This window comes from Paroedura picta, chromosome 6, assembly GCF_049243985.1.
Source record: "Paroedura picta isolate Pp20150507F chromosome 6, Ppicta_v3.0, whole genome shotgun sequence".
Taxonomy (NCBI): Eukaryota; Metazoa; Chordata; class Lepidosauria; order Squamata; family Gekkonidae; genus Paroedura; species Paroedura picta.
Genome location: NC_135374.1, coordinates 8102573 through 8114145, shown reverse-complemented (window position 1 = coordinate 8114145; position 11573 = coordinate 8102573). Strand labels below are relative to the sequence as shown.

General features: G+C 46.7%; 1 protein-coding gene across 1 annotated transcript in view; it reads left to right on the top strand.

Moving 5' to 3' along the window:
• The window catches only part of DLG2 (discs large MAGUK scaffold protein 2), a 1130680-nt gene that overhangs the window by 1068166 nt on the left and 50941 nt on the right, over positions 1-11573 (top strand). The gene's annotated exons all lie outside the window — the stretch shown is intronic.

Genomic DNA, 11573 nt, shown 5'->3' with positions numbered 1-11573 from the left:
AAATGTCACAACGACAAGGCAGTCACAAAAACGTTGAAAATCTATTCCAACCAAAGTTGCCTTTTTCCGGACTCTGTAGACAGTGTTAATTTTTGTGTAATGAAGAGGATGAAGAGGATGCTGCAATAAATATTTTCTATTTCTAGTATCTCTTTTAATTCTTTTCACAACCAGGAAAGTGTCTGCCATTAATTACCAACATGGACAGTTTTATTTCTTCAATTTTTTGTGAACCACAACTGAACTCAAAAGGACTGATTAGCACAACAAGATGTGGGGTCCAGCCAACCAATGGCAAGCACAGTAGCAGGCACAGTGTATGAGCAATAGGGCTGTGAGTGTCCTGCATTTTGCGGGGGTTGGACTAGATGACCCAGGTATCCCTTCCAACTCTATGATTCCATGACTTGTCGATTATTTACCATTTTTATGGCGGAGTATGTGACTAGGCCTGTAGAGCGACAGGGAAAGGGGGCTTGAGTGAAGTCTACTGTGTCTGCAGCCATCCGAGTTTCTGGGAAAGGCCATGTAACCCCAGGGTTCCCTGATTGGAAATCCTTGGCTTGAAGCACCAGGACAAGGATTGAGTCCAGTGGCATCATTACGACCAAACGAAATTAAATTCTGAGCATACGCCTTCATGTGCATGCACTCTTCATAAGAAAGCGAACACAGAATTAAATTTTGTTGACCTTAAGGGTTGCCTCTGGTGATTTTCCATTGTTTTTTATCTTTGGAAGTCCTAAAATGGTCTAATGTCGGAAACACCACAGATCAGACTCTATGGTAGGGCTTCGTATCATCGTTCAATAAACTCTTCAAGGCTTCATGTAGTGCTGCCTTTCTCAACGTTCTTACCATTGAGAAACCCCTGAAACATTCGTCAAGCTTCAAGAAACCCCAGAAGTGGCGCAATTGTGCAGAAGATGGTTGGGAAGCAGAGCTGTGGACACGCCCACCTGTGGCCCCTCCCCTTCCCTCTCCCTCCAGACCCCTCATTGGCATTTTGGGGAGGGGTGGGTGGGTTGACGACCACATATGGTCATATCACTCGATACATGTTTAATTTTTTTTTTAATATATGAAAAATGAACACCAATTTATTTGGGAAACCCTTCCAGGCCCGTCAAGAAACCCTGAGAAAGTCTGGTGCAGTGATTTTCATATTGGCTTCTGCCATGGACTTTCTGTACCTTTCAACATACTGCAAAACCTACCCCGGAGAAAGAATGGTCTTAACCCTTCCCTTCCCAGATCTTCTTGATAGCAACGTTATAATACCCAACGATGAATGGCATCGCTAGGCCTTGGCTTCCAATAATTCATTCCTTCTCAGCCCTATAATCTTCCGAGGGAAGTGAAAAGCCTCAAGGAAAGCAACAGGGGGTTAGATTAGCCACCATCAAAAGTGACATGCCAAGTTCTAAAGTCTAATTGGCAACAAAGGACAGTTTGGGGTTAAGAAAAAAATGCTGAGTGTTAGATCCCTGCGTTCCTGGAAGAAACGCCAGGACGACTGGGCACACAAACAGCTCTTTATTGTGATCTCAACACAAGTACAGGTTGTAGCAGGTGACAACAAGACGGAGAAGTTCCCCAGAAAACCCCAGCCTATATACAATGAATCTAACCGCCAGTGTGTGCAATTGGCCAGATAGAATTAGACTGATGTAAACCGATTGGGTCCTGCAGGCAGGATCCTTGCTGTGCATTGGTCATTTACACCAGGGGTAGTCAACCTGTGGTCCTCCAGATGTCCATGGACTACAATTCCCATGAGCCCCTGCCAGCATTTGCTGGCAGGGGCTCATGGGAATTGTAGTCCATGGACATCTGGAGGACCACAGGTTGACTACCCCTGATTTACACATCTGCTTGGATCCCACCTTGGACCTTGGCAGATTCACATACACAACACCGAGGATCTTTCATTGCATCATGACCTGCCTTTGTGCCATGTCTGTGCTTGTTTTGGCAACCTGAAATGAACAAATGTGTCTTTTTTGGTGACATGAATTGGTCTGCTTTTTCTTTTAAATCAGAGATGAGCTGTTAGTGGCAAAGGAGAAGACTTGATAACTGGAAGGCTCCCTTATGAACTTTAGGTGTTTATTCACTGTCAGTCTTCAAGCAAAGGTTGGATACACACTTTTCTTGGATGCTTTAGGATGCTTAGGGCTGATCCTGCGTAGAGCAGGGGGTTGGACTAGATGGCCTGTATGGCTCCTTCCAACTCTATGATTCTATGATTCTATTCTCCCCATGCTTTAAAAAAAATGGGGTGCCTTTTACTCCCTTACACTTGTGAATCACTGCAGTTCAGTTTGGACAGCTCAGGAATCCAGTCGTTTCATTCATCGTGGCACTTGCTAGAAGATGGATAAACAGTCACATTTTCATAGGATTGGATGGGGCCATGCAAGTAGGCCTGCCAGCCTCCAGGACAGGTGGTTACAACAACAGCAAAAATGGGGTACACAGTCAATGAAAAATGCCAGCAAAAACGGGAGCCGTGTAATTGTGACTCTGAAACGATAATAAATAATGCTTCCAACAGTGCAAAAGTATCAAGACAATCATAATCGCCAAACAATACTGTACACAATTGTGTACAATAAAACAATTCAACAATATAAAAAAAATAATTCAGGCGAGGAATTGTTTGTTGCGCAGGAGGCTGGTGAAGGGAAGTGGTGACCTTCCTGGAGGGATGCTCAGCGGAAAAACCTGCAAAGATGGGCATTCATTTGAAAACCTGGAACGAGTGAGGCATGTGATCACCTACAGCTTGTCTCCTTTTGAACAGAAAACATTTCCAAAGAACTTTTCCAGCGGGATTCCCAACACGGCAGCGATTCTGTACTCAGTTCTTCCGGGGTGACTCCTCCATTTTTCATTGCCTATGTGTTTTATTCCAGCGGGAACGAAGAATTTGAATGCCTGAAGAAGAAAAAAAGAACCCTGCCAACGGCGCAAATGATGGACAATCCAACCCACATTAGTGCTTCTTCTGCTTGCCCGACTCGTTGAGAAACAGTTTAAAAGATTCATTCAATAAATCTGTATTTCTGGGGAGAAAAATAATTCAGTCAACAGTGTACCAGGTTAGCTCCAACGGAAGTCCAAGCAAGGATCAGTAGTCCCCCGTTTTGTAAAGTGGCTTCGACAGTGGACTTAACAGAAGTAATAATATTAACAAATTCCTCAAGGGAATTAATAACAAATTGACTTCAAGGAATATTCTGTATCATGCCATTTCTGGGTTGGGAAATACCTGGAAACTTCCAAAGTGGCCATTTATTCCAGGTAAATGTAGCGTACAGGTAAGAGAGGGAGCCACCAGGAAGGGCTAAGGAAAGATGCTGAAAGGTTACTGAGCCCTTTCTCTGCCCGAGATTTTGGAGAGCCGGCAGGACCGATCCTCTGGCAAAGCGCAAGGTTTCATACCTGTAGACCTTCTGTAAAATAACTCCCCCAAGGTGCCTCACTCAGAATCTTGTGGCTATCTGTTAGGAAATGGGTGGGAAGAAGGTCTGTCATGAACACCTGTTCTTACGTGGAGGAACAGAAATTTCATACGCTTAGAAAAGAAGCTGGAGTGGCCATTAAAGTGTTGGATCATTGCAGCCTTTTCGATCATTTACCCATGGACATACTGCCGAAATATACTTTATACAGGAAGTGATGTCAGTGGGCCACGCCTCCCTGCCACGCCCCTTGGAAGTGAGAGGAGCCTTGGCCAGCAAAGGTTTCAATGGCGGCCCATCCCCTTCCCATCCCTCCCGGCCCATCATTGGCCACTTGGGGAGGGGTTCGGTCAACCTGCCTAAATAAATAAATAAATAAATAAATAAATAAATAAATATATATATAGATATATAGATATATATAGATATATATAGATAGATATAGATAGATATAGATATAGATATATAGATATAGATATATAGATATATAGATATAGATATAGATATATATATATATATATATAGAGAGAGAGAGAGAGAGAGAGAGCGTCTCTTCTGGTGCAGAGTGGTAAGGCAGCTGTCTGAAAGCTTTGCCCATGAGGTTGGGAGTTCAATCCCAGCAGCCGGCTCAAGGTTGACTCAGCCTTCCATCCTTCCGAGGTCGGTAAAATGAGTACCCAGCTTGCTGGGGGGTAAATGGTAATGACTGGGGAAGGCACTGGCTCTCCCAAATGGCTGTTTTTAAAACCCAGCACTGTGGTCCTGTTGAGGGGCCTTCATGGTAGAATCATAGAATCATACAGTTGGAAGGGACCTCCTGGGTCATCTAGTCCAACCCCCTGCACTATGCAGGACACTCACATATCTATCGCTCATCCACTGTCACCTGCCACCCCCTTGAGCCTTCACAGAATCAGCCTCTCCGTCAGATGGCTCTCCAGCCTCTGTTTAAAAATCTCCAAAGATGGAGAACCCACCACCTCCCAAGTACCGCAGTCCAGTGGCTGGAAAACCCTGGACTGGGGACTGGGAAACCCAGGTGTGAATCCCCATTCCAGATGATCTTTGGCCCAGTCACACCATCTGTTCTTTCTGCACTCTAGTCCCATGCTGTTTTTCGGCTTGTCCTCACATCACCATGTGCTTTTGGCCACCCCACACCCCAAGTGCTGACAGCCAGAGATCTTCTGACGGCTCTTCACCCACTTATTTTTTTTTCCTCGAAAAAACAGGTTCTGCTGGTTGGCCAAGACCAGAGATTGGTACCAAACCTGACTGCTTTTCCACATTGTTCCATGTACAGTCACTGTGCTTAGGTTATACTCCAGCATAAGGACTCCTCCCTTGCCCAGGTATCAAATATCTTCTAAAAATCTTCTTTTAGCTTTACCTAAGCAGGAGAGATCAAGGAAGGATGCTTCAGCCCTATCTGCCACTGCAAATGACCCCACCCCAAACTTGGTGGAGTAGTTAAGAGCAGCAACCTCTAATACAGAGGGCTGGGTTCGATTCCCTGCTCCTCCATAAGGAGCTAACTGACCGTGGGCAACTTTTGGTTAGCCACAGTTCTGTTAGATCTTTTCTCACACAGCAGTTCTGTCAGAGCTGTCTCAGCTGCACCTCCCTCACAGGGTGTCTGCTGTGGGGAGAAGAAGGCGATTGTAAGCCCTGAGATTTTTGGGGGGTTGTGAAAAGTCGGGTATAAAAACCAACTCCTTCTCCTTGCTAGCTTGAATGAGTAATCACACCTGGTTCTCCAGATTAGAGGGTGCAGCTCTTAACCACTACACCAAACTGGTTCCTTCTGGAGCCCAATATTAGATTACATTGACCAGTAAAAATTGAGATGAAAAGAAATAATACATTGTTAGACTGAGCCAGGTAGATGTAAGGGTTAGGAGTACAGACTTCTAATCTGGCGAGCTGGGTTTCATTCCGTGCTCTCCCACATGCAGCCAGCTGGGTGGCCTTGGGCTAGTCACAGCACTGATGAAGCTGTTATGACCAAGTAGTAATATCAGGGCTCTCTCAGCCTCACCAACTTCACAGGGTGTCTGTTGTGGGAAGAGGGAAGGGGATGCAATTGTAAGCCGCTCTGAGACTCCTTCAGGTAGAGAAAAGCACCATATAAGATCCAACTCTTCAGTAATATCAGGGCTCTCTCAGCCTCGCCCACCTCTCAGGGTGTCTGTTGCGGGGAGAGGAAAGGGAAGGCGATTGGAAGCCGCTTTGAGACTTCTTCGGGGAGATAAAAGCGGCATATAAGAACCAACTCTTCTTCTTCTTCAGTAATCTCAGGGCTCTCTCAGCCTCACCCACCTCACAGGGTGTCTGTTGTGGGGAGAGGAAAGGGAAGGCAACTGGAAGCCACTTTGAGACTCCTTCTGGTAGAGAAATGCGCCATATAAGAACCAACTCTTCTTCATGTCAATTCAGGGGAAAACACAAAGTCTTGAAAAAATGACGTATGTGGCATCTGACCGGACCTGATGCAAAACAACAAGATTGTATTGTCAAACACCTGCTTTAGGCTTATCTTTTCTTCAAAAAGTAGTTAATACGCAATATGCAGGTTTTTTCTCTTTTCTGAATACAAAATTTCTTTGCAAAAAAAAAAGAAAAAATCCCCCTTGAGCAGCCTAAAGTGAACGCCCGAAATCACCAGGCGCCAATAGCCAGGCATGAAACATGTTCTGAAGCCTGCAGATGATTAAAATTCTTGCAGCTGGTGGGGAGAAAAGAAATCCTAGGCGCACGATGCAAACCACATTGTGCTTCGGCCGGGGGGGGGGGGGATTGTGAGTGGCCAGCCCCTGTCGAACAGTCTTGAAGGATTTATTGAGGAGACCCTGAGCTGCCAGACACGGCCGGGATTGTTCTGTTGCGTGGCTCTTTTCGTACATGGCTTCGGAGACAAAAGAGTTCTTGGTTTCTTTTGAAAAATCCAAGAAAGCAAATGGCTGCATTTGGATTTGTTTTTCTCTCCCCTTGCAGAGATGTGGAAATGTTTCCTCTGGAGGTTAAAACAAATGCATTTTCTCATTCGGAGGCATGTAAAGGCGCTCGGTTTAATGGCCTTTACGGCACCCTCCCCCACCAAAATTCTGCGTTTTGTTACCAAAGCAAATGTTTTGGGGGGGCAAAGTCTGCATTCCTCCCTCCCCCCGGGAAATGCTCCCAAAGAGTGTGGACTAAAATCTGCAAATTGGCATTTAATCCAGAAAGCAACAAAGAAGGGAGGAAGAAGGAAAAAATGAAAAAAAGGGAATGGAGGGAGGGAAGGACAGGCAGGCAGACTCTGGATTGTACTTTAGCGTTCAATAATGACAAGAGCCTCTTGTGGCGCAGGATGGTAAGGCAGCAGGCATGCAGTCTGAAAGCTTTGCCCATGAGGCTGGGAGTTCGATCCCAGCAGCCGGCTCAAGGTTGACTCAGCCTTCCATCCTTCTGAGGTCGGTAAAATGAGTACCCAGCTTGCTGGGGGGTAAACGGTAATGACTGGGGAAGGCACTGGCAAACCACCCCGTATTGAGTCTGCCATGGAAACGCTGGAGGGCGTCACCCCAAGGGTCAGACATGACTCGGTGCTTGCACAGGGGATACCTTTACCTTTAAAAACTTAGAGGTGGAAAGGGGCATAGAGGCCACCTAGTCCAACCCCCCCTGCTCCATGCAGGAATAAATTAAGAATCCCTGACAAATGTGTGTTCTGCTTGAAGACAACCAGCTCAACCCCTCCTAAGGCAGTCAATTCCACTCCTGAATTACTCTGACTATAAAATGTTGGGAAAGGCCTCCATGAAAAGTATCTGTCTGACTGCTGCTTAAAGACTGCCAGTGAGGGGAAACGCATCTCCTTAGGCAACCCATTCCAGCGCTGAACAACTCTGAAAACTTTTTCCAGATAACTAGCTAAGGTCAGTGCAGCCACCAGGAACTATTCCCTGCCTTCACCCAAGTGACAACCTTTCAGATCCTTCAAGAGAGCCATCCTGTCCCTTCTCACCTCCTCTTCTCCAGGCTGAACTTCCCCAGGTCCCTCAGCCTTTCCTCACAGGGCTTGGTCCCCAGGTTCCATTGCCTGATCATCTCAGTTAACTGCTGGCAGAACTATCCTTTGTAAATCTGTCTCGTCTTTCAAAGGCAGCTTTCTCTCCTTCCCTCCCCCTGGTGGCTTCTCCCTGAGAAAACTCTGGCCAAACTGGGCAGCAACAGACACTAAGCCAAAACGGTCCCGGTTCTGCAGTGCCACTCAGGTCCAGCTGCAAAGTAGTAAACCTGCAAGGCCTTGCCAAGGACACCTTACTTCCCCCGGTATCTCCCCACCCCCTGTAATTTCCTTTTTTCTCTTCTTCTTGAGTAATATCAAGGCTCTCTCAGCCTCAACTCCCTCACAGGGTGTCTGTTATGGGGAGAGGAAAGGGAAGGCGATTGAAAGCTGCTTTGAGACTCCTTCGGGTAGAGAAAAGCAGCATATAAGAACCAACTCTTCTTCTTCTTCTTCAATAATATCAGTGCTCTCCCAGCCTCACCCACCTCACAGGGTGGGGAGAGGAAAGGGAAGGGGTTTGGAACCCGCTTTGAGACTCCTTTGGATAGAGAAAAGCAGCATATAAGAACAAACTCTTCTTCTTCTTCAGTAATATCAGGGCTCTCTCAGCCTTAACTCCCTCACAGGGTGTCTGTTGTGGGGAGAGGAAAGGGAAGGGTTTTGGAAGCTGCTTTGAGACTCCTTCAGGTAGAGAAAAGCGGCATATAAGAATTCTTCTTCTTCTTCTTCTTCTTCTTCAGTAATATCAGGGCTCTATCAGCCTCCCCTCCCTCACAGGGTGTCTGTTGTGGGGAGAGGAAAGGGAAGGCAACTGTAAGCTGTTTTGAGACTCCTTCGGGTAGAGAAAAGCGGCATATAAGAGCCAACTCTTCTTCTTCTTCAGTCCTGGTTCTCCTACATCCTAATCTTCAACTCTGACCCCAGCATTATCCTATGGTGCTGGCTGCTACACAGCCAGGCTTGAGTCATACAAGCCACCTGATAGCAAGGTGCCCTCACTTGAAGCCCAAACCAGCCCTGGGAAGGGCTCTGTGCCATCTCTTACTGATAGAAATCAATGTTGGAAGGCTAGCAATGGGAGCATTCAGCATGGTGTAGTGGTTAAAGAGCCACAGCTGCTCATCTGGAGAGCGGTTTGATTCCCCATTTCTCCACACGCAGCCAGCTGGGTGAGTCTGGTCCGGTCAGTTTTCCCAGAGCTGTTTTCGCAGAGCAGTTCTCTTAGGGATCTCTCAGCCCCAACTACCTCAGAGGGTGTCTGTTGTGGGAAAAGGAAGGATAAGGTGTTTGTAAACTGCTTTTGCACTTCTTCCAGTAGTGAAAAGTGGAGTATAAAAAACCAACTCTTCTCTCATTTGCTTAAAACTTCCTGAGTCTCTCATTTTGGGGGCTTTAATCCCTCAGTGTAATTTTTTAAGGTTTCATATTAACCTTTAAAAAAAAACAGGTCTTTTTTCAAGTGTGTAGGAAGATCTATCTTGTCTGACCACGTCCCCAATTTCTGGGTTTAGCTGTCCACAGATGGGGCCATGTTGAGAATTAGCTATATTGACTGTGGGCTCGGCAGACACTGATCGCTGGATGGGAAGGAGGCACTCTGCTGAGCCAGCGGCCTGCTAAATTTGTAGAAACAGGTAGCTTTGTCTTGGAAGCATCTTATATGGTGTGGTGACAGAGCATCTGCTTTGCATGTGGAAAGTCCCGAGTTTGATTGTGGCAGCCTCCATTTCAAACCATCGGATAGCAGTTGACGTGAAAGATCTCTACCAAGATCAAACCAAGAAAAGACAGCTTTGTGGATTCATGCATATGGGTAGGTCACCTGAAAGGGGTAGGCTGATGGAATTTACGTGTCACAGCAGGTTTGGTCACCTGAAAGGGAACAGAAGAGAAAATATAGTTTGAGGGAGACTTTCCGCATGATACGAGACAGACACGTTCGCTGAGTTACGCAAGGATGATGGAAGAGCAATTTGCCAAGTAATGCAAGGATGACCGAAAAGCGTCAAACCAGACAGTCTGGGGCAAAGATCTGGGTTCAAATCCACAAAGTTTGCACAGTGCTTTTGGACTTGTTAGCAGCACCAGCAGTTTACTCCGCAGAGCTGCTGCGATGGTATCAAATGGCAGGACGGGCCATATATGCCACTCTCCACCAAGACAGCAGAAGAGAAAAGAGGGATAGAAGGAATTTTGAGCATAGAAGCCATATGTCAAACTTGATTCCTGACATCTCCAATTAGAACAGAATCTCATGGCAGGGAAGAAACGGAGCCGTAAGGGAATCACATCTAATCACATTTGACAACACAGGCTCTGTAGATACAAGTCCAGAATGAACACGCAGCTCCCGCTATTAAAATCTTACGAATGTCTTACATGGCCTGAGGCAAGCCACCACTTCCCACCTGCAATATGCAGATAACTCCAGCCTTCCTTTGCAAGGATCCTTTGCAAGGGCCTTTGCAAGGATCCCGGAGAGAGCAGACGTGAATCAAACGGATGACTCAGGAAGATGACATCAAGGCGACACATTGAACACTCAACAAGTTTCCTCCACTGGGAACTTGGAAGGAAGGAATGTGGATTCTCACATCCAAGATTTGGAAGGAGGATTTCTAAAGGAAGAAAGTTCTCAAGAGTCCTACAAGGCTGTTAGAAGGGTCAAAATGCACCCGACTATTATATGGATGACCGATGCAGCATATTTATTAACTTCATTCAGGCACGTTGCTATTTTGATTGATTTTGAGCCTCTTGTGGCGCAGTGGTAAGGCAGCAGACATGCAGTCTGAAAGTTCTGCCCATGAGGCTGGGAGTCCGATCCCAGCAGCCGGCTCAAGGTTGACTCAGCCTTCCATCCTTCCGAAGTTGGTACAATGAGTACCCAGCTTGCTGGGGGGTAAAGGGTAATGACTGGGGAAGGCACTGGCAAACCACCCCGTATTGAGTCTGCCATGAAAACGCTGGAGGGCGTCACCCCAAGGGTCAGACATGACCCGGTGCTTGCACAGGAGATACCTTTACCTTTACTAAGGTGTTCATGACCAATTAGGGACCACTGCCGACTTCTGTCATTGCCATTTTCAAGTGATGGTTTTTCAAAATTTACCCCGAGCTTGCATTTTGTGAATGTTACTGAACCGCACGGGCAGCCAAACTGTGGCTCTCCAGATGTCCATGGACTACAACTTTTTGGGTGAGCTTGGTTCAGTCACATAGTCCCAGCCCTACCTTCCTCACAGGGTCGTTGTGAGGGTGAACTGGAAGACAGGAGAATGAGGCAAGCGGCTTTGGATCCCCACGGGGAAGAAAGGCAGGATGTAACCAATTTTTTTAAAAATTAAAATAAACTTACCTGGAAGTCAATGTAAATCCAGTTCACGCCATTCCCACAAAACTTGATTCTTGTCACGGGGTTAAAGACTTACCGGGCCTTTTTTGCGCTAGGATCTTTTAGACTACCCAATGAAAAGTCAACTAAGGCAAAAGGAAAACCCCACCCGAAAGACAGGGGTGCTCCCGATGGCTTTCTATGAACAAAGATGAGATGTCTAGGTTGAAATACCAGACCAAGACTGGGAGCCATCAAAATTAGGAGCACAAATCAGGAAAGGGCACTGTGGTAGACAGAGAACTGGCATGATATAGTGGTTAAGAGCGGCGGACTCTAATCTGGAGAACTGAGTTTGATGCCCCACTCCTCCACCTGAGGAGTGACCTTGGGCCACTTGCAGTTCTCTCAGAACTCTCTCAGCCCCACCTGCCCCACCAGGTGCCTCATGCGGGGAGAGGAAAGGAAGAAGACTGTGAGCCGCTTGGAGACTCCTCAGGGTACACGAGACAGGAAGGCAGGGGGAAGCATTCCTGTTCTTCTGAGATATTCCCGTCCCACAGGAGTCTCTTCCGCCTTCTGGAACTGCTGATGCCAGGGCTGCCAAACAGAGAAAAGACACGTGGTAGGGGTTAGTAGCACACAGGAGAAGAAAGGCCTATTTGAGCATCAACTCAGCCACAATCTTAAGTAGAGGGACACAGGCAACAATGTCAACATC